Source organism: Aulonocara sp. 'chitande type north' Nkhata Bay, linkage group LG11 (assembly GCF_057382095.1).
Source record: "Aulonocara sp. 'chitande type north' Nkhata Bay isolate Kocher_YH1m ecotype deep benthic linkage group LG11, A_spYH_male_GT1.1, whole genome shotgun sequence".
Taxonomy (NCBI): domain Eukaryota; kingdom Metazoa; phylum Chordata; class Actinopteri; order Cichliformes; family Cichlidae; genus Aulonocara; species Aulonocara sp. 'chitande type north' Nkhata Bay.
Window position 1 is genome coordinate 32,960,861 of NC_141354.1, and position 23,351 is coordinate 32,984,211.

A 23,351-nucleotide genomic window follows, 5' to 3' on the forward strand; every position below is an offset into this window, starting at 1 on the left:
TCTGTGATCGGTTACCTGTAAATGAAAATCCTGTAAATAGCTTTACCTCACTACACACCAGTGTAAATCACTGCTGTCTTGATCTTAGGGTTCAGGCTTACGTTACTGTGCATACACAGGAATAACACTGGTGTCTGTGTCGGGGCAGTATTTGTTATTTGTACCAAAGTTTTTATGTTGAAGTCGGGAATAGAAGAGCACGGAAATGGGGCAAAATATGTGAACAGCAATCTTAGTGTTATTTTCATCTAAGCTGTGTTGGAGAAGGCACATTTTTGCCGAGTGTTAGGAGGATTAGAGCGAGAGGAACTGTAAACAAAAAAGGGCTAGTAATATATGGTCATCTTCAGCCTAACAAGACTTCCCTATTTACTGAAACCATCAGAACCCTTATATTTTATATTTCTTTCTACCTGCTGCTATGCTGTGCTTTGCAAGGTGAGGGGGTGTCGGTTTGGCTCAGTTGTCCTGCCAGAGAAATGGATTTGCCATGATGGATGGCATCAGTGGCACTGTACAGGTCTCAGCCTGTTGCTGAATCACAGCTTTAAACTAATTTTGTGGGCACAGCAGAGCCGTTGTGCTTTGTGCCCGAGCTTGGGACCTGGCTCATCTAACAGCCCAGCTGAAGCTTGCATGCCAATTACACCCCCCCTCCAACCCCCACCATTGGCCAAGAAGAGCAGGCAAAGCAAGAAAATAAAGAAGTATCTGCTCACTTGCTGAGGCAAACACTTTGCTTTAGTGCCCTTGTAATTCAGTAGTGTAGGTAACAGCCATGCGCTGTAATATCCTGTGGGCGAGCACCGAGTTAATTTAATTATACTCGTCATGGTCACTTTCCTTCCCTGTAAAGATTGTTAACGTAAGTGTACTACTTTTATAGTCGCAATTTCTGCTTGATTCAAAACATCTCGGACATGTTGACATCTTGTTGTGATTTATAAGTAGCGTGTGGGGCTCAGATTTGTCTTAAGCGTTGAAGCTCAATGAGCACTGTTTATCCTGTGCATGCTTTGAAAAGTGATGCGAAACCCAAACTGACGAAATGTCCAAAAGTTTTTATTGATGGAATTAATTTTGCTCAAGATACTTTCATGTCACGCCCTGTTTTTAATTTTCCATAGACTGCTGCACTTGCATGTGTTTAGCTTAGATTAGAGGTTTGCTATTGTGTGGCAGGAAATGTCTTGAATTCAAGGTCTGCATCACAGCAAAGAAGAATGTCTATTGCATAGTGTTTTGACCTTGAGCCCTTTCTTGTTCTAATTACTGGTTTTGCTGTGTTCTTTAGACTTCTGTGATTCGACTTAAGCATTTCCCCGTGACATAAGATTTTGATGCAACTAGGAAGATGGTGAAGTTGTAGTTGGATTCGCAACCTGTAGGTGTCATAGGAAAAATCAAGTGCTTTCACATTGTTGGATGTCATCTCAGTCTGATATTCAGTGCCTTTATTATTTTTTTTTAAACTTGGGATTCAATTTACTCTTATGGTGTAACAACCATAAATAATGAGCATAAACTGATTTAAATCAAAGCGCTTTTAGTCATGGTGAGTAAATGTAAACGGCTTAAAGGTGTGTTTGTTATGTTTTGGGGTATAATTAATCATGATTGTGCTCTTGACTCCAATCTCTTTGTGGGTGCTTTGCATTATTGTGCTTTTAATTTACTGTGTGAGAATTTTGACTTGGGGCGCTTTCAGAGTGAGACGCGACAACAGCAGCAGCTGCCATTTATTCTGCACGGCTCTCACCAGATTACACAGTGGCCTGCTCTGCATCCAGCAGCAACATTTTTGACATGGTCAAACTCGAGCAGCAGCAACAGAAGAAAACTGCTCATTCACGGTTCTCTACCCCCACAATGCCCTCTCACTGTTCTCTGGTCAGAAATGACATGCGGGTAAAATAGCATGGTGGCAACATGCTTCTGATACTTGGACCTTTTTTCACACCGACATTCTGACTTGCCACAATAGGTAAAGCAAGGCTGCATAATGGTGACTGCATCCATTCAGCAGCAGTCAGGCTTCTGAACATGCTGCTTGGCTGCCATCGCTTACTGGGACACTTCTTATGCTGAGCACAGTCTACACAATATTTTTGTTTATGTATATGATGGCCAACATTTCAGATTAGATGATTAGAGCCATAAAAGCTTGTTTCTTGTTTTTTTTTTTTTTTCAGTCAAGCTTGCTGGCTTTCACGACATGCATGATGTCAGTGGAAAGGAGAGTCGAGCTAGAGAGTTAAGCTGTGTGTGTGTGTGTGTGTGTGTGTGTGTGTGTGTGTGTGTGTGTGCGTGTATTCTGCTTCACAGTTCCACCTACCTAAACTGGATAATGAAGCAGTCATGGAAGATTTTTTTTGGGAGAATAAAAAAAGTGACATGCAAGTCATTGTGCAGGGACATTATAATGTACCCCAGATATGAGAGATGTGAGAGAAAACAATCAACTGACATGCACGTTAACCATTTCCAACAAGACCCTATGTTGTGTGTGTTGGACCATAACTGGGCTGTTATTGTGCAGTCTGAACTTGGTAAGTATTAATTCCACCTGCGTTTCCTCCCCCTGTGGAAATTGTGATGTAAGAATTCTGCAAATCCACAGTTTGAAAGGATATAGGCATCATTACTTAATCGTAATTGGATCATGAATGAACTCTTATTCTAATACACTGTTTTTCCAGTTCACGGTTTACCTGAAATATCTTTAAACATGAAAGCTTTCAACACGCTGGCATTTGTAACAGTTCAGGACAGTTAAATGCCAAAAGTAACATGGCGTCACCTCAAGACTGGTCTAGTCTTGAGGATGTTTGTACCTCAGTTTTAGTCAATAGTGGAAAAAGTTCTGGCAGTGAATCCAGCTTAAAAGAAATTAGTCTTAGTCACGCAAAGTATGCTGCAGTTGTGCGTCATAAGGATGCATTTTAGGGTGGCTTTACCCTATTAGAATTGGTAAAACATTCTATACTCTTAGGACAGCTTTTACTGATGGCCTGTCACGATGCAGGTAGTGCTAGGAGGTGATACAAACATTAAAGTGACAGTATTGTTCTCCTGCTATCTTTGTGCACCCACCAACAACTCCCTGGCCATCTCATCTCTCCTCCTCTTTTAGAATCAGACACAGGGATTCATGGCAGCAGTGTGTGACCTGGGACCTGTTTGGGTCTGCAATGCATTAAGATGAATACAGCCATCCCACTGTCAGATGATAAATGGCGGGCTGCAGGGAAGGCTCTTCACTATGTAAAAGAGGTGCTTGCAGACATGGCACTTTCATCAATCAGAATGGGAACCGCTGTAATGTTGTTACACCACAGAAAAGATGTACAGTCTGTTTCCGTGCAGCACACAAATGAATCCTCTTTGTCTGTTTGGATAATGCAGGGGACGTGATTTGGGTGCAGTGATGAGATATTTAGGTGCATAAAGTCCTTGTTTTGAGCTTCATTTAAACATAATCCCACTGTGTAATCAGCTGTCCTTACACAGGTGTAACGTCGCCTTATCTGCGCTACAATTTTTCCGTTTCGCTCAGACGGCAGCATCAAGGTCTCAATTAAAGTGACACCTGGTATCTCACATTCACACTTCCTCGCGAAACCCCAGCAGAGCTCCCTGACAGTGAGCCTGGAGCTGCTTAGTTAACACTTCAGAAACCCTGGAGATGATTTTGGGAAAGGTGCAGTGGAGTGACGGTGTGTTGTCTCTAAGGCTACGTTCACACTGCAGGCAAAAGCGCATCAAATTTGACTTTTCTGACCGTATGCGACCCATATCTGATGATGGTATGACAGTTTGCACAGCACAAATCCGATATTTTCAAATCCGATCTGGGTCACTTTCGAATGTGGTACTGAATCCGATACATATCCGATGTTTTAGAAAGCGACTGCTGTTTGAATGATCATGTCGCATTAAATCTGTCTTTTACGTCACTTACACAAGACAGACGCCAATTATCAGCTCAGGAGAAGCGCCCGAGAAGACATCGCGAACGCTTCCTGGCCATCCGGTGTAGATGTCAGTGAAACTGTTGGGAAGACAACGTTGGAGAAACGTGAACATTTTATTTGTACTGTATAATCTGCAGATTCTGACAGAAATCTGCGACTATCCTTGGAAGCACCGCTCCTCTAAAACAGCAATAAGGATCATTATTAGGTTACATTATTATGTAAATAACAAAATAGCTTAAAGCAAAAATTGGGAAACGTAAAGTCAGAAGTCTTTATATTAAGGGCCAGCAGTCAAACAATACGGTTTGCTCTGGGTCTAAACAGAGCGCGTTGTGTGTGACGTCTTCTTTTGCGCATGCGGGCCGCTTTGAGGGTTCACGTTAGAGCGCGTTTGCTGTCGCATTTTATTTGTAGTGTGAACAAGCAGACAAAACAAAATCGGATTTGATCAAAAAATCAGAATTGAGCATTAAGACCTGCAGTGCGAACGTAGCCTTAGATAAGAACAGCAGACGGGTTTATGTGGGACACGCAAGGGTGAATAGTGCAGTCCCAGGTCACTGGTAAAGAAAGCAAAAGGTAAAGGAATTTTTGAGGGGTTATTTTTATCTTTTATTTCTTGTCTTTTTCTTTCTTGTTTTCTGTTGTGATAAAGGATCCAGTGTGAATTGGGATTTGGTTGTGGAAATATTATGATTAGTCTTTAATGTCTCTGTGTTTGCGGAGCTCATTTAAGTGCCTCGGCTCAATAAAATGTGTATGTTTTTCTTTAAATTGCTTGCTAAATCTCTAATATCAGTACCCACACATATATCATTTTCACCATTTCTCAGTTCTACTCTCTCTGGTATTCTGCCTCTTCTACAAGCAGCACTTTCTTATAGCTCAGAGGATCTAATCATTCTCCTGGCTTTTGTTTTTTGTACGCTGCTAATCTCCTCCCCGAACCTACTGTATCTCTACCTCCCTTTTCTCACGTCTCTTCCATCATGTTGCTACCCTCTCATTCTCTCTGCATGTAGCCGTTGAGTCGTAGCAGTTCTTGTGGCAGGAGGTGTGGTGTAACCCCGGCTGTTTTGGCAGATAAGCCTCAGCCTGCCCACCTGCTTCCCCGCTGCTTGTCAGCCAAATAGGACTTGCACTGTCACTGACATTCATTCGGCGGCAGGAGGTTGCCTCCTCGATGGATCCGCCACAGCCGCCTCACCGCCTCTAATTTTCATGCATGAGAAGGCAGAAGAGCATTCGACTCTCCTTGAAACAAACAGCAAAAGTCTCAAAAGAATTAAACCAGTGAGTGTTAAAATTGCTCCCTGTTTCAGTTTGAGATGGATTTTACGTTTATTTTCACTCAACCTTTATCTTACCTGTGGAGATCAGAGTATTGCTTTTTTATTCTGGCTATATAATCGCAACACAGTGTACAGAGAAAAAGCTGCATTGCCAAAAATCTAAATTCTAACAGATTTTGTTGATCAGTCTGTTATTTTTTTATGATATTTTTTTTTTTAAACAAGCCTTCCAAACTTGACAGTTTCCCATTAGTCTGTATTTAGACTCCAAGTCTACAAACATGATCAACAACAAGAGGAAATAAAGGAGAAAGTTCAGTGCCAGTATACCAGCTCTAAAAGAACATTTGGGACTGGCTATTTTAAAAATATCTGTGAGGATGAAGTCTGTCATTTTAGATTTGGGGAGTTTTACTCCATTTTAGGGCTTGATCAAAATCGGGGAGCAACACATAAAAATCAAATAAAAAAAAAATGTTTGTTTTTTTTTTTAATTTTTTTTGTTTTTTTTCCCCCCTTCAGGAGAGACTGGTTTGACTTGTTTCTCTTGTATGCTTTTATTCATACTGCCCTTCCTTAAGGGCATCGTCCTAATTGAAGATTTTAAAGCCAATAGGTTATGCCTGTGAAACTGGATGACAGCAGCTTGGGCAAGACTGAGAACCATCAAGTATAATGTTGCGAAACCATATGCCTCTCAGGCACTCGTGTGAACACGGGCCTTTAGTGCTGTAATTCCCTTTAATTGATTTGTTACTGCACTAATGGTGGTTATAATATTGAGTTGTCTTCTTTGATGATACAATCATCGCTGCTGTCAGAGAGGCACTCCTCCTTCGTTCAGGCACCAAACGCACTTCCTGAACTATGTACGCAGCTATTGAAGCCAGTTGTACATTTGTGGATTTGCAGCACTGAGGCAGCAGAGCAGTGGGAGCTATAGCTCTGTGTCTTGAGCCAAAGGAGTGATTGCCTGGTGAATAGTTGTATGGTAAAGGTCAATAAACAGTGGCTAGGTTATTGTGCGGCAGATTGAAAAGGAAATTATATTGCGGTGAAGACGGGGAGGTGTGCGTTTGCATGTACTGTTTTTATGTGTGAAATTGTGTGTAGAGGTGCAGCCCTGTGCTCTTTTCTTTCCGTCGTGAGTTTCTCTTGGCAGTGAGTCTTCCAGCTGACCTGTCAGTGTTATTCAGCCTACAGGGCTGTGAAATGACCCACCACAGGGCTCACCTGGGGCACTGCAACCTCTTTTAGCTTTTCCCTTCACACTGTTGCTCCCTAACTATGTTTTATTCCTTTTCCTCCCTGTGTTCTCACTGCTTTATATTCACTTGCCACACCTCATTCACTCTGTCTTTTCACTCTTTCACACAGACAGAATTGCTGTACTTTCTCTCTATTCTCCAGAGACTTAATGTTTCCTGTTTGGATCCTGCTTGCAAGGCTTCAATAAGAATCGCTTAATGAAGTAAGAGGGGCGATGCAGACCCCTATTTTTATTTTTTTTTCTCATAGACTACTGAAAATGTTCCAGGAATAGGAACAACCTATCTCAACAGCTCGTCTTGCTTTCTGTGGTTTTTGGCTGTGTCTGATGCTCTTCTATTATGTACAAGACGAGAATGCCAAGTTTTTTCTTTTCCATTTTTGTTTTGTCTTCTCTTCTGCTGCAGTAAATTTATCCCCTTATCCTCACAATACTCAAAACACACCCTGCTCTACCTGCAACTTTGAAGCTTCAGGTGTTTTATTGTGTGAGGTTGATTTGGGGAGCAAATCCATGTTGTTCTGGTCCAACATGCCGGAGCACTATACTTTTGCTCTGATGGTGAAGAGATGGATGATTGAAAGAGATTAATCGTCATGGAGCAGACATCAGTCAAGCTGACAAATGGCAGCCGCAAACTTGGAAAGCCATTAGCGGACCAAGGCGGGAGTGAAGCCCAGCCAAGCCCTGCTGATTTCCATGAGTCTCCCTTCTAAAGCACAGGCCCGTGCCAGGCCACAACACAGTGGTGGGTGTGAGCACCACCTCAGGTCCCTTCTGGCCTTTGCTGCTACCAACCAGTATGTTGACATAGGGTTGATTCTCAGCCATTAACGAACAAACGCTCCAAAGAAACATGAAGGAGTTAGTCCATCATTTCACTTACCTGTCATGACTCAGGCAAAGAACTCACGTGAGTTGAAAATAAGGGCGTTGACTGGCGTTATGTCTTACTGCTTAGGGTTTACAGTGTCAGCATTAATGTTGTGATTCAAACGGATTCAGATTCAGACAATTTGAACAAAATAAAATAAGATGATGTTCCAAACTGATATTGAACATTTTTTGCTGAATGTGTCAGTTTGGAATGGTTTCGATTTTGATTTTCACTGCACATATTATGCAAAACAACTTTTTTTGAGCCTCTCGTACAAAACCAGGTGAGAGGTTAGCTGTTCTGCTTTGACTGCACTCCACAGAGAAGAAAATGTGTGGTAGACATCAGCGAGTGCTGTGTTTTCTTTTTTCTTTTTGTTTTAGCAGCTGCTTTTGTAAAGGAAATAGCTTTTTTGTTCAAACAGAAATAAAGAGTCACTTGGGAGGGAGGGCAGATGAGGGGTGGGGAATGGGCTCGTATAAACACTGTGCCAGAACTGTTCTTCTGCAATTAATGTAAACTGACACCGAATCTACTAAAGAGTGTTCAGAGTCGTATTTTGCAAGTTGTTTTAAAAAAATGCATCAGAGTGAAGCAAAAAAAAAAAAAAAAGCAAAAGTGGATTAATGCAGCATTAAAAAATAATTTACCCTATATTAGCAAAGCATTAGGGCCAGAAATCTCTCTTAAGTTACTATAAGAAATGGCAATGTGGATGCAAAATAGACAAGAACAATGAAAGTCTCTGGCAGTGAAGTATCTGATGCTCTAGTTGAAGGGAATACCTTATCTTGCAGACAATATTCTGGAATGTATCAGTGTTGTGTTAAATGGCGTACAGGTGGGGAGAGAATGTCACTCTGCAGGAAATGCCATGAAGCACTTACAGAGGTAGCATGAGGAATGTGGTCAAACTGTTGCTCAGACCAGCCATCCAGTTGTTGATGGGGGGAAGATGCACTTTAAACTGAAAACAGCAAGAAGCCCCCTCACATGGATAAACATTTGGACTAAATTTATTTTGTAATTTATTCTGTGACGTCACACAACTTTGGAACACTGCAAAAGGGCATCGAGTAAGTAATTTTCAGCTTTTTATTCGTCTCGTCTAAAACACTTTGGCTACAGACAAGTCAGTCGTTAGTCTGACCTCAAGTCAAAGTCTCTTTAGAATGGGATTGATTACAAGTTGAAACACTGTAACCGCTCGATGGACAGACCTCAAAATAACTTGCAAGGACGTATAAACGCTAACATAATAAATGATATTTGATTGTTTTTCATGCAGGCTGCTCATTTAAAATAATCTGTGTATGAAACTTGTGATTGATACTGGGTATAAAGCATGTAATTATTACTTTTTTCTTTCCCAGAAGAAAGATGACAACTATGAAGGAGTTGAGCTGATATCTTTGTCTGTTGCTTGGAAATACTGGAACTGTGTCATGTTGCTCATGCAAACATGACCGTGTGATCGACACGACCGTCGTGCCGATCACGCAAACATTAATGTTCGTGTGATTGACATGGCACAGTGCCACCATTTTTGATTCCTACAGCTTCTTTTCTGTTGAAACCAAAAATTTTTTTTTTTTTGTATTTCTTTATCTTTTTTCCCTGCAGTCTCATGCTGATCATGCAAACGATTGCAGATTTGTGCAAAAAATGGTGGCACTGTGTCACGTTGATCACACAAACATTAGTAGACCTACATCTACTAACCTGTTACGTGATCAACGTGACACAGTGCCAACTTTTCAGATATAGATTTGCCATTGTTTGAGTGATCAATGTGACACTGACATTTGTAGAAAAGAAAAAACAAACAGATAAGAACTGCAACAGAGATAAAGGTAAGGCGTGTTGGCATTCCAACAGAAAAGAAGCTCTAGTTGAGCTGCGGTAGGAGTAAGGTATATGCACAAAGTGTCCTCCAGCTGTGACCGATACTGCAGCCACGTTTCTTAGCCTGTGATTCAGCAGATAATATGATCACACAGAGTGCAAACATAAAATCGTATTAAGTTTATTAGAAGCATGTTTTTAGCGTGTGGCTCTCAAAGAGCTTTGTTGAAATCACTGAGATGGCACTATATTTCGTAAACAAATATGTGACTCTATGCTTGCACAAAACAGAATTGGAATGATGATAAAACACTGGGAAGTGGGGACAGAACTAAAAAGGGAATTGGATGATATAGAAAACGGGAAAAGAAGGAAAAACAAATGGACTTTGATCTTAAGGCTATAGGTTGGAGTCTGTGACGAAGCATCCCAGTTGAACGCTCATACTAAGACAATTTTAAGGAAGTGGACTTAAAAACTCACTTTTGTTTTTCAGTAAATGGATTCAATGAGTCATTTAGGCCAAATACAGGACAATCAATGTGTATACTTGGTGCCTTCAACAATAAAACAAATCTTTAACTTCAGTTTTTACAAGCTTGTCACACTGAGATTGTGTGTGAACCTTACCTTTTACCTTTGTTACTCTGACATGCTCCCTTTTTGTAGGATTTTAGTTTTAGTCTTTAGTCTTATAAGCTGTTGCATTTGTTATCTCTCCAGGAAACTGCAGACTAGTTATAATATTGTCAGTCTGTGGGTGCCTGTTGGAAGGATTTTGAAACAATATAAAATTTAATTTACTATCGGAATACCTTGTTTGCTTTAGCGCTCCAAACACCTGGAAACTGGCAAACGTGAGCTTAAGATTGTCGGAGGGGAACCGGATGGCGTTGACAAGGCAACGGGAGCTCATTATCTCGTCGTCTATGCTGGTCCACGGTGCGCCATTGATGGGTGCCAGAGGAGAGTTTCGAGCAGACAGATGGGGTTGAACTCTGCATTTCACGCAAAAGACGAGTGAGCTGGGATAACAGCGTCCACAGAAATGACATGTCGGTGTTGTAATCCTGGATTACCTGTCTGCCTTGCTCTACTTCACTGTTCGTGTTGCACATTCCACATTAGACAAGATGACAAACAGTGGCTAAGCCTGAGCTGCTGTGAGACTATTTGATATGTATTGTCAAGATACAACATGTATGCATTTAAATTCAGCTATCTAACACTCCTTACCCACACGTTTTCTACTGACCATTTTTTGAAATGATGTCTGAAAAGGACAGGTAAGCCTGAAGCAGTTAAAGAAGAGGGGAAGGCGGAGATGCATCTGGACCCATTTGAAATTACTGCTTGTCTGATTTCTTTTTTCTTACTTTTCTGTTGGAAGTGAACATACAGCACTCAACTTGCAGCAGGTGGTTTACGTCATATCTTCCAGGAGTGAGCTATTTAAGTTCTAAAAGATTAAGTGTTGGACTATGGCTAAAGCTTGCAGCATAAATCCTGGTGCACAATACACCAGCTTCCTGAGCAAGAGACCTTCTGAACAATAAAAATTTGTTTTTGGTCAGGTAGACCAAAAAAAGCGACTGAAAGTCACGAATATGAAACCACATAGTGAGCATGAATTATTTACTACAATTTAAGAGATTTTAAGTTAACAAAGACGGTCAAATAACGGTAGTTTTATGTGGCATGTTCAAGATATTTTTATTCCTTTTTTGGATATTTTCAGGCGTTCTTTTGAATTTTCACTGAGCTGAGAAATCGGTGCACACACCAACCAGGCTGACAGCTTTGGCTTCTGTTTTTGAGTTCTGGTGCATCTTCCATTCCAGCAATGGTTATGACAGCTGAAGCATCTAATTGGCATGGAGCTGTGGTCATAAAAGTTTTCCTTTATTCAGACTAAAAACAAGAAGTTTTGTGTCTCGAGCCTATTTGTTAGCATAATTATGTAGCTATGATGCGTATTACAGGAATTAGTTTTGTGTAAGGTCTGTAGGGAAACACCTGAATTGAGACAGTTTTCTGACTAATTATGTTCATGCTCACAGAGTTTTACCTTTGTGGGTACAGATTGTGGAGGACTCTGGTCATGTCACAGCCACAGGAGCCTGCAAAGCAAAACCTCTAACAAGTAACCCATGCCTTTGTTCAATTCCCATCCACAGTATTTTATTTCTAGAGTGTAACAACTTCTATTCTGAGAGTTTGAGAGCTGTTTACACTTCTGTCTCTCAGCAGCGAGGCTTTCTTTGCAGGATGTGTTCTGCTGCCAGTGTTTACCAAGGGATGTGCCTTGTTTGCAAGAAATGAGTGGGAGAAAGAGATTTAGTGTTTTTCCTGTTCTCGATTTGCATGATTTTGGTTGGAAGCACTGTGGCAGCCGGCAGAATCTTAGACACATTTAGTTGGCACAAATAATCACAGCTCTTAGTGCAGGCAGAGACTTGACATCTTGGATTCCTTCAATCCTTTCAATAAAGCTTTTTCATCATGTATATTATATCCAAACCCCTAAGATGAGGAGTAGCTGTCCTTAGGGGCGAAAGAACAAAGATGCATGAAAACAATCGTGATTATTAAAAGCTCTAATTGAATGTAACAAGTACATTTTATGCAAATATTGACCTGTAATGAACTTGACATCTTCTTTCAGTCGCTTCCTTTGGGGGTCATAACAGCGAATTATTTGCTGCCATCTTACCTTGTTCCTGGCATCCTGCTCGTTCACACAAGCCCTCTGCTGAATGGCCCTATGCAGCTTAGTTGCTTATTTTTATTCCTTTTTTTTATTTTAAAAACTACATATAACAAGAACCTCTTTTTGTGTGTAATCCTGTTGAATTTATGCTTCTTTGAGTTTTAATAAATCACTGGAGCTGACAGTATAGCGATGTCACAGCTGGTACTGAGTCAGGCAGTTGCATTACTGTAGGTTAAAGGCTTTTAAAAAAGGGGAAAGGAAACCACACACATACAATCTGAGTTTTGTTTTGTTCCATTTTATATGTATTGTCTGAATTCTGGGGGGGTTTGGACTTTTTTTTTGAGTTCTTTATAATGATCTGTGTGACATTTGCACGATCCATAAGTGCTCGTATCAGACTTGGGCATAAGAGCATCAAAGGAACATTTGCCTGTTGTTCCTTCACAGTTGTTTAAAGCAGTGGGCAGTAAATTTAAAAAAACAAAAGAATAAATCAAAAATGCTCAAAAGGAAACATTGGTCTTTTTTTGTGAATAAAGGATTAGGACGGTGTAATTAGAAGGTTCAGAGTTCAGTAGGGTGGAGAAGCAAATCGATTGCATTTGAAAGTAAAAGAGTAGTCAACTATTGTCTTTTAGATGGGAAGAAAACTTTGAGAAAACGGAAAGGATCAATGTTTTCTCTCTGTCAACATATACGGCTATATGGTGACTCATCTCATGTTATTGCTATTTCTTTGTCAGCTCACATGATATTTACTTTTGCGATTTTTCCCATTTAGTTGTCAAAGTTAATGAAAGGATGGAGAGATAAAGCAAATATAACACATCAACAAAGCAGAGCACAAACTCATACTGTTGTGTGCACTGTACAGCCAATAACACGGAGTTTCACTAAGGCAAATCAGATATGAATAGACATTCATACTTCCGAACTGATGCCTCACTTGCTGTGGGAGGGAGACAATTGATGTAATTGTGAAGAGGAATGGTGACAAGATGTAAAAACAAAGGCACTCTGTCACAAACACACACAGAGACAGTTTTGTGTATATTAAAGCTCAGAGAAATGTATTTGTGCCTGCAGAGGAAAGTATTTGTATTCTTGTTTGCATAAAAATGAGTTGAGGCATTTATAGTAGGGGCAACTGAAGAAAAAGCGCCTTTCAATATAATATGCTCTTTAATAAAGACACAGGTTGGCAGATTGGGAGTGTCAGTGCATGTGGCATACAGCCTCTTCAAGTGATTTATGAGCACACCGCTAGGCTATTACATTATGGGCCCGAGTCCTATTCAGTGAGGGTGATAAGAGCAGCCCACCTCTGTTGAAACACTGCAGGTACAAGCGTTTTGTTTTAGTGGAATATCACTAGTTTTTGATAAAGGAATTAAGTATGAGGAGAATCTAATCATGTTGTCTCTGCTGCAGCTGTATCTCATCCATTAAGTTCGAGTTTGTGCTTTTGTCCTTCAGAGTTTGCAGAGCATGTTCGAGGGAAGATTGCTTGGAATTGTTTGCATCTTCATTGAATTTCAAATTGAAGATCTCTTTTTAGTGTGTAAACAATGTCATGCATCAGTTATACTTGCATGAAGAAGAAAAAAAGGCAAAAAGCACATTTTCTAACCTGTAGAGGACTGGTTTCATTTACTCTGGAGAAATGTCTTTAACTCATAAGAACAGTGAGGGAAAACATGCAAGTCTGCAGTTTCTTGCCGCTCTGTGTGGCTTCGGATTTGGCCCCGCATTCGCAGAGGGAGAAAGGTGAGAGGCCAGCACGGCGAGGTCAGAGTTGACGCCGCAGTCGAAAGGCCAGTTGTCAACCTCCGGCGGAGAGAAAAACAACGGGGCATCAGCTAGAGTGGTTTGGAAAAAGGACGAGTCAGGGTCGCTTTCAATTAGCACAGCATGCTGTCATAGCAGTGAGCCACCGAGGCAGCGAGAAGGAGGTGAGAGGTAGCTTTGGGCTTATGGAAAGAAGAAAAAGGAAAGCAGCTACAAACCAAGATTGACAGAACTAAACATGGAAAGACATGCACTGAGGCAGTTGTTTTAAAGAATGGATAAGAAAGAGCTTCCTCTATGGCTTGTGGTGTTACAGGTTCCTAACCCAGAGGCCTGACGGTAACAGTCTGTAACCTTTGCTTGCTCAAACCCTGTGTGGCTTCAGTTTTTCCTTTTTCTTTTTTTTGTCCCGCTCCAAACAAAAAAGTGCATCCTGGCAGCAATGGCACAGTAAAGTTGGTAAATAACATGTCAAGAGTTCTGAAGGTGGCTTAAGTTCAAAAGACTAATCATGACAGTTTCTGCATTGTGCATGAATTTGTTCGTTGTATTGTCCTTTGGGATGATGTGTCAACAGATTTCAGTTATGGTAGTCTAACAAAGCTCCGTCTTTAGACATTTGTTGCTATAGCAGTGGAGTCAAGCATAAATGAACTTTGTCAGATACGAGGAACTGTCTCAGAACTGCCTCCCAGCAGGATGGAGGAGTGGAATAATTAATAGGTCTAATATTCCACTTCATCCTGACAGCTTCTCGAGAACTCATGTGTGACAAGAAAGCGTAAAGACCCGTCTCGCTGTCAAACAGGCTGATAAAGATGAGTCTTTTTATGATTCATGACATGAGATAAGAAGCACAAAAAAGCAAGCCCTGTGTTGGCGAAGTGCATCACTGGCAGTCCAGCTCTGATGTCGATGGCATTATGTCAGATTTGTGAGATGGATATGGACGACTGCACTGTGGTGCAGGCTTTCCTTGTAATTTTGCAGTTGGGCCAAATGCATGTTTTCGACAGGCTTCTAGAGAATAAATCATTTTTTTTTCTTGTCATTTTTTTTTTCTTTAAAATCAAAAGTGGCACAGTTATTGCACTGAACGTAGCAATGCATGCTGGGACTGTTCTTCCATGAGCTTTGTGAAAACCAGCAGAGCACGATATGGCTCTCCACGGTCTGTTGGTGTAGAGGCAAGCCGAAACAAATAATACAGCTCCCTATTTGGAAGGCATTATTCCCACAGAAGTGTGAGGCTATTTATGTTGAGTGTGGGCGTGTATAATGAGTGTGGCCATACCAATGTGCCAATTAGTCTCATACATGCATGCCTGCTTTGCCACTTGTTGGGAATTAAGATGTGATTTTGACAGAAATAACTGCAGCTGTGATGTCGATCGTGGGCTTGGATTATGTGAATTTTTTTAAGCCTGATGCCTGCTTTAATGAAAGATGGTTTTCCAATAAATTTTAATATTTGGATTAAAGTGCTTCAGAAAGACTGTGTGACTGTGTGAGACAGTCGGACGCTGTTAATTGAAAGCAAGGATAATTATTATTATTAAGAATAACATCTCCCACAGTCTGCCAGATAGGTCCTGATCAATTTTACAATAAATACGCCTTCAAACAAAAATGCATCACATTCATCTTGTGGAGGTTACACTGTGACACTGAATATCACGAAACTGAGTTTTACTTTGAGTCCAAAATGTGAGCAAAACCAATTTCAGCCCAAAGTGACTTGGGGCAGAAATTAGTGTTGTGAATTTAACTGAATGCTGTGCGGAAGAAAAGATGGCGGTAAATATATTTGCCTAATCATTTAGTGACTTTACCACTCACACTACACAATGTGTGTAACACAACTCAAGGCTTTGATGTGAGTTTTATTAGTTTTATCTCTAAAGGACAGTTGGGAGATTAAGTGTAACTTAATCTCTCCAAACCTCTGTGCCTGTTGGCAAATGGCAGTTTTCTGCAACACTAGCATTACCCTCATTACATGAAAACTGGATAGAAGTTGGCCTTATCATGTTGTGTTTTCCAGATGGCAATAGCTAACAAGACAACAAACGTGGGAATAATAGGAAGGGAATGGCCTCGAATCAAAGCAACAAATAGTACTGCTGTCGACCTCAGTTAGTACTACGAGCACTGCAGGTGAGTTGTTCCTTTGGCATGGACAGGTGCGTTTAAGAGAGAGGCCTGCAGAGAACCGAGCAATTTATTAGACATTTTTAAACCAATCGGTGGGTTGGCTCTTGATTGATCTCTTGTTTATTGCACAGACTCGGGGTATTCTTTCCTTAATTTAATACGGAACTGAGAGGAGAAGCCTGATTTGTAATCTGCAGAGCCACTTTTCCTCACACTGTATGTATATTTTTCAGCCATGCTGGCTCCAATACCATCACACTTGTCAGGACTCTGGTCTATTACTTTCTCCTCCTTTTCTAAAAGACAGCAATTAATCTAATTAGTAATCAATCAGCCTTTAGGCCTCCCGCCTCCTCTGTGCTAATGGAGGATATGACAGGCCTGGACCTTGCATTATTAATACCACCATTCCTGTACCCCTAGACCCCCCCCCCGAACGTCCACTGCCAGGGGGCCATTGATCACTACCATAACCAAGCGAGCACTGCAGGGAAGTTTTCCAGCGTAGTGGGATTGTAGACGGGAATGTGGTGTGTTGCTGTGAAATCCGTTCAGTGGGATTTAGCATAATTTTGGTAACGGAAAGATTTTGCCAACTTTGCTCACGGGAGACTGACTAGATGCGAAACTTCTAAAAATGAAATATTTGCTTGCTGGTGCATTGAGTCTGTGGAGAAGCTCATGGTGCACATTTGAAGGAGAAGAGGGATTGTATGAGTGGTGTTAATGGGAATGTTGTGCTCTGAAAAGCTCATTTGGTAAATGGGGCTCACCTCAAAACTATTATGGCAGGATACGGGGGCCTCTCTGCGGGACTATTTCTAGAAAATGAGATTAGAAATTATAAAACGCTGCTAATGCCGGGGCACAGTGATCGCAGTGTGGCAATAAAGCAATCACTGCAACATTATCCTTCATCTCCCATGCGCTATATGAGCACCCAGTCTAATAGACCCAGCAGCTGAAGTGATGGAGCCTGGTAGCAGCCCCACCAGCTGATCTCATTCACTCTAATCAATACTGGAACCTACTCTGCCTAGACTGGGTGGGAAAACAGCTGCGCAGAACAACAAAACTTCACCCTGTGTCCTCTTTAACTGAATCTGCTGATCCTAATTTATCTAACCTGTGTGCCAGTGGCTGTTAATCATGCTGTCGTCCAGACTACAGGTTGTTTTTGAGAACGACAAGTTGAGGCTTGTGTGACATGGATGTTTTTGAGAATATCCCTTTTGTTTGAGATGAAGCCCTACCCTTAAAATCATTAGTCAGTTTAAAGCTGAAATGACAACTTTATTATTATTAGTAGTAGTAGTACTGTATAAATGGGGTAAATGTAGGCTTTGTGGTTGGACAAAACAAGTAATTTTAACATAATTTGTATTAGTTTCAGCTTTATTTGAAATAAAGTTGCACATTAAACAAAAAAATTAAGCAGGTGATGAGTGATTAAAGGTGTTTTGGATAACAAACACCTTATTTTAAACATATTTCTTTCATTCGTCACCCTTCTGCATGCACAGTATGTGTTGGGGGAAAATAATCATTATTATTGTTGCCTAATATTTTTGATGGAGATGATTTTTGACAAAAAAGACAGCTGCAGCCTGTCCGCAACATGACTGATGGGTGGGAGGCTGGAAAGGAGTGGTCAGAGGTTCTTTTTGTTCTTTTTAAAGCTGACATCATTCTTTACTTCACCAGGCCACTTCCCATGACTAAATCAGAGTGTGATTTGGCGTAGTGGCCATAACATTTAAACTAACCAGCCATGTGTTTAGAGTATAACACGGCCTCCTGCCTTTACACCACACAGGTTAAGTCACCACAAACCAGCGTGCCAAAGCTGTCACACCACTCTGCTTAATTTGCGGATGGCTGGGGTTGTTAAGTATTTACAAGCCTTCAGTGGCTTTATGAATCTATGATGGGAGTGAGCGTTGGTGTTGAGCTCACAGCAGCTGCAGTCGGCTGCCTCATTCAGGAGGGATTGGGAAAGCAATGCAGCTCATCTGCTGCGCTGTGTGAGTGAGTCAGTGGACAGGCTTTATCTGTGGCTAAGGATTTGGGGACTCACTCTGCGGTCACAACCTCTTTCCCCCCCCCCCCCCTTTTTTTTTTTTTTTTTTTTTTTACTCGAGCGCCATGTGTATGTAGGTTTAGAAGAAGATTAGATTAAGAAGTCATTTTCTTAGGAGGTAAGCTCGGTTACGGGAATTCGTGCACTTTCCATTAGTCATCGCTGGTTATCTGAGATGACTTTTTGTGTGTGTGTGTGCGGAAAGCTGAATTTGGGATAATGGATTTACAAGGAAGTTCATCTGTCATGAATTCTCTTCAGTGCGATTGTGGTTTTGCTATGGGGAGGTTGGGTAAAGAATGACTGTGCAGTTGGAGAGATGAACTAACTACAGAGCAGCACTGGTTTAAACCCCCAGCTGTGTTGCATGAATGAGTCTCTTGAGAACAGAGAGGGGCTTCAAGCGAATGAAGAAAGTTTCAAAGTTCTGACAAGTCTAGATAGATGTGAAAAAGCTCCCAGCAAACATGACAAATAGTAAAGCTCCTAAATATCTGCTACAAAGTATGAAAAAAAACCAAACTTATTTGCGTGGTTAATGCTGGGGTAACAGGGTTATGCAGATCAGAAATAAAGTGCGGGTGTGTTAGGTTCAGCTCTATTTTTATACCATCGTTGCTCCGTTTTATTATTTTGCAGCTAATATTTGGAGGTGCATCAGTCCTGTTGTTCTACATAGTCTTACCTCCATATTGAATGTTACAAAACCAAGTTTTGGATGAAGTTCCCACACAGTTTACCATAAGCGTGGGCACGTTTAAAACCACAAGGTGCATTTGGTCCACATTTTGTGTATATATGCAGAGAGTGTGGGAAGAGGTTTGTGCATTCGTGCTGAATAATCATGAATTTGTCTTTTTGTTTATACATATTTGATATTGTTTGTTTTATTACACAGTGAATGCACACTCATAAATCATAAAATTGAAAGAGGGAATGAAAATATAGGACTGGGAAAGAGCAATGTGGTCTATAAGCAACATGAAGCTGCTTGCCTATACCAGCACATCTGCTTCTGTTTCTGCTTGTGTTGGTTGTGATGTTATGACAGCAGAGGGACTGAGGAGTTTACACTGAGAGGACATAGAGCCCCTCTCTGTGGGATCTCTTTGGGTCAGTGGCCCCCGTTTAAGGAACCCCAGAGGTTTTTCGGCAGTGTGTTTGCAGTGCAGCTGTCTTTATTCTGCTTTACATTCTCATTTTTTTTTCTCTGTTTGCTTTCAGAGGAAGTTCACTGAAGATTGAACGTTTTTTGAATGGAAGACCTCAAAGAGACTTTTAATCCTTGAAGACCCTGCAAACACCTTATCTTCATAACCCCTTCTGCACACGGCTGCCGAGGTCCTTTCCCGAGAGACGAAGGGGCAGCAGAGATTGGTGGATTGCTGGATGTGACAAACACCTTTGTAAGTTCAGTTTTAGCTTTCCCTTGATTTAAATTTTTCCCTTCATTTTGGGTTAAGGAATTCCCAATCTGTAATCAGGATAATATCTTAGGATATTTCCAGCATTGTACTTGAGTGAGGGCTCCTGGACACCTGATTTCACTCCTTTGCATTTTGCTGTGTTCAATATTTAAGATTTAATAAGCAATCAAACGGTTCATGAGGTTTACCCAAAAGTACAGTGATTGATTGATTGATTGAAAGTGGCAGCTTGATGGCACCATTAGAAACGACCAACTTCCATCAGATTGAATATAAGAATTTGATTTCCATGCAGCATCGTCTGCCCTTAGACACGTCATTGAGAGAAGCCAAACATGTACCAGAAAAAATGGAGGTAATGGTTGCAGAAACGCAGGCGAGGATGTTTTAAGCATACAACACAAATACATCAAATTAACCATGCCCAGGCTTTACACTGCGTTCCTCTGTGCATGCTGTAAACTCTTTCAGAAGCATAATTTCACACAATTTTGTGTATTGCTGATGAATGTGAGAAATGATGACATGTTTGTCTGCCACGAATTTGAGTGCATAAAGTTCATACCCTGTGAGGCTCACATTGGCCATAGTAATAAGAGAAAACCATTTGGCAGTTAAGAGCTTGATTGTATGACACAGTGCAGGTCATGATTTCATTTTGTGTTTTTCCAAAAGCAAAATGACTCGAGGGCTTTCAAGCAAAGCTCTGCCTCACAGAAACAGGTAGACAAATAAACGTGTAAAAATCGTTTGTAACTCGAACACATTGTTTTCCTGGGGTTGGCAGAGGCTTTGTCCCCACGAGCTGTTATTTACGATGATCTGACACTATGAATGCTCATGTTGGACTCTTGATCTCTTTATTCATACCACCTTTCAAAGCTCCACTGTTGTGTGATCCCTCTTTTGGCTGGCTCTGCATATGTGCAGCACAGGACCATTGTAGAGTGTTGTGCGTCAGTCAGAATGAATAGGAGCCCACCGCTCTTGCTTTGCGGTGTGCTGACAGCAGGGAAACAATACATGATAGCTTGGTTAGAAGGTTGAGTTTGTAGGAATTAGGTTGTTGGTGTTGAACCGGATCACTGGCATCACGGTGGCATAAGGGGCCCCGATGTGGACACCCATTTTCTGCCTGTCATTATTGATGACACAAAGACGTATCAAAAAGGGTGAAATGGGACAGAACAGCAGTCAGTGCGGGTGCAAAGGCGTGAAACATGATCAGACCACTCTGTTGAATAGTGGTATTATGGTGCCAAAAATGTGAGCGAGAGAGAGAGAGAGATGGGGGCAGAAAGAGAGTGACTGGCATTGCTTTCATATCTTGTCACCTACTCACTCCACAGTGCTGGCACTGTGAAGCATAGTTTGATGCATAGTTTAGATGTATGAACATTTGTTCATGGCCCACATGGTTTTGCAAGAAAAACAAAAAGGGTCTTTGCACGCCAAACCATAGCAGCCGAAAGCTGCAGGCAAATCCTGCCCTCTGTCTTAATTTGTACAACTTTACAAGCAGTGCACTGAGCTAAATTTTCGAACCTGCATGATAGGAATGAAAATCACAGAGGGGTTAACATTTTAGAATTGTTGTCTATTTTTTTTTCCAGTTTATTCAGATAACAGATTAACATTCTTTTCCACCCCATCACTTCTCTGCATGACCCTAGTTTTAGCACCTGTCTTTTCAGCTACAAATAAGGAAAGCTGTCTCTAAATCAGTAACACACTGAGAATGCAGCTGTCTCTGTTTCCTCCTTTTTATTTTAAAATTAAATTGTGGATTTTTTTTAATTTTTATTTTTTTAGTTTGTTTTTGCCTTTTCCTAAAAACTCATATGGTTAGAAGATGTGACATACGTGCTGGCCCACATTTTAGCCCAGGGTGTTGCAATGTGGTTTGTACTGGAGTCACCAGGATGCCCCCCGTGTATATTTCTTTGTCTTTGCCCTCTGATAAACTTCAGTTGACCTCTCTCACTGCATGTCTCGAGGGCTTGAGTCTTTGTCAGTGCCCTAATTTTCTCCTCCTTACCCTTTTTCCCATCTTCATTCCTGACTTGCGCTCTTGTTCAGTGTTAAATGAACGCATGGCCACACTTGGATGTGCTGTGACAAATTGGCACACAGGAGGCAGATGGTGATGGGGAGGAGACTGGTTGTCATGCCATTTGCTGTAACGACATGAATTGATCTCCGTGCCACAGAGCAGCCAAACACGCTTCACTTGTGTAATCCTGACTTTGGTTAGCGCATACCTGCATGCACACACACGTATGCCTACACACACACCCCAACAAACTCTGTTCCACATGCCACACTACACCAGCCTTCCGTCCCCATTAGTATCAATGATGTGTGCAGTGGAGGCGCTCGCTAACTGTCATAGGCTCTTTGCTTGGATCCGCTCAGAGAGGCAAAGGGATGCTCAGGGATTTTGACAGAGAGACAGAGCTCAGACTAATGGTAGGCCGGTGAGAGTCGGGGAGCCCTAAAAAAGAGCCTACGATAGGCATAGCTTTGCCGGTGTACTGTACGTGTCAGCCAGCTGTTCTATTTACAGAGCTGCTGTCTTAACAATGTTTGCCCATGAGGCTTTGGTGCAACTCGTCTAGAATCCCCATGGGTGTTTTTTATTGCAACATGACTTCTGGTAAAATTATAGTTTTCCTGACAGGACTGGCATTGCTCATTAGGCCTTCCAAGGGATATTAAATTTGTTCCCCAATTGGGTTTTCTTTGTAGCTGCATTAAAATATACTCATCTTAGCTTAAATTATGTGTGGATACACAAGAGACTATGTGTTACGAATCGGTGTAAAATTAAAAAATGAAGCAAGCTTTACTTTATAATGTTGGCACTCTTGACACTTGAGCAAAAAGGTAAAGGGTCAAGGACAGGTTAACAGTTAAACTACTAAAATTCCTGCTGTAGTATCTTACAAATAGTTGTCAGTTTAACACAAAAACAAGCGGGCGTAGATACCATCAGACAGGAAGTCTTAACTTAGTGTAAGACTGATGAAATGCCCAACGAACCAGTGTTTGATAGGGAAACTGCAGAGAACTGAGAAAGGTTAATGGGTTGTGGTCTGTAAAAATCACAACAAGTACTGAATTCACGTACACGCCAAAACACTGTAAAGGCCAGCTCAATGACAGGATTTCCTGAAGCAGCGGTTCAGAAAATCAAATTTACTGATGAACTTTTCTACCCCTACCTGATCGATACAGTCTTCAATACACGGTAGAGGGTAGGAGTACGAGTCTGTACAAAGTCTTGGCATGTTGTCAGACTTGGACAAACATAGCAATGCCCAACTAGAACTGGAACGTCAAGATATTTTCGTCGGACAAGATAAACCCAGTAAAAACATGTGATTGGATTTTAAGTCTTTACATCTATGTTCTGTTCACTCAGCTGACTCTTATATGGCTTCAGTAGAGTTACATGACAAAGCTGCTTAGAAGCAGTATGATCAGATAATTCTGATTTGAAACCATCCTCCAAAACTGCGCACAGGCCAGCAAACGTCATCTATAATAGGGAACTTAGAATTGGCAACGAGCTAACAACTGATCTCCAGGGAGAAAAACGCCTCTCTCGCTCTCTCCACACGCTGATCATAAAAGCTCCTAATTCTTCTCTGGGTGGATACCAAACTCTCCCTCGTCGGCTTCTATTCATCCTGGAACAACAAGGCAAACCCTCCTCCCAATCACGCTTAAATTGTGCACAGTATGCGCGCAAGGCAGACTTCACTATGTGGTTAGGCTTACTTGAGCCTTGGCATGTGTCACATGGCTTTATGTAGGCTGTGACATTTCAATCGTCGCCAAAAAGCGTATGTGAGGATGCACTCATGGACACCTGCATGACCTAACTGATCATGAGAAAAGTGGAAAACCACGTCATGGAATT

At 41.4% G+C, this 23,351-nt stretch overlaps 1 protein-coding gene across 4 annotated transcripts in view; it reads left to right on the top strand.

Annotated features, from left to right (window-relative positions):
- sema6cb (semaphorin 6Cb) overlaps positions 1-23,351 on the top strand; it is a 147,934-nt gene that overhangs the window by 41,516 nt on the left and 83,067 nt on the right. For all 4 annotated transcript variants that reach the window (XM_086312223.1, XM_086312225.1, XM_086312226.1 and 1 more), the window contains one exon: positions 19,224-19,405. The gene's annotated coding sequence lies outside the window, so the exon portion shown is untranslated. The remainder of the gene's footprint in view (positions 1-19,223; positions 19,406-23,351) is intronic.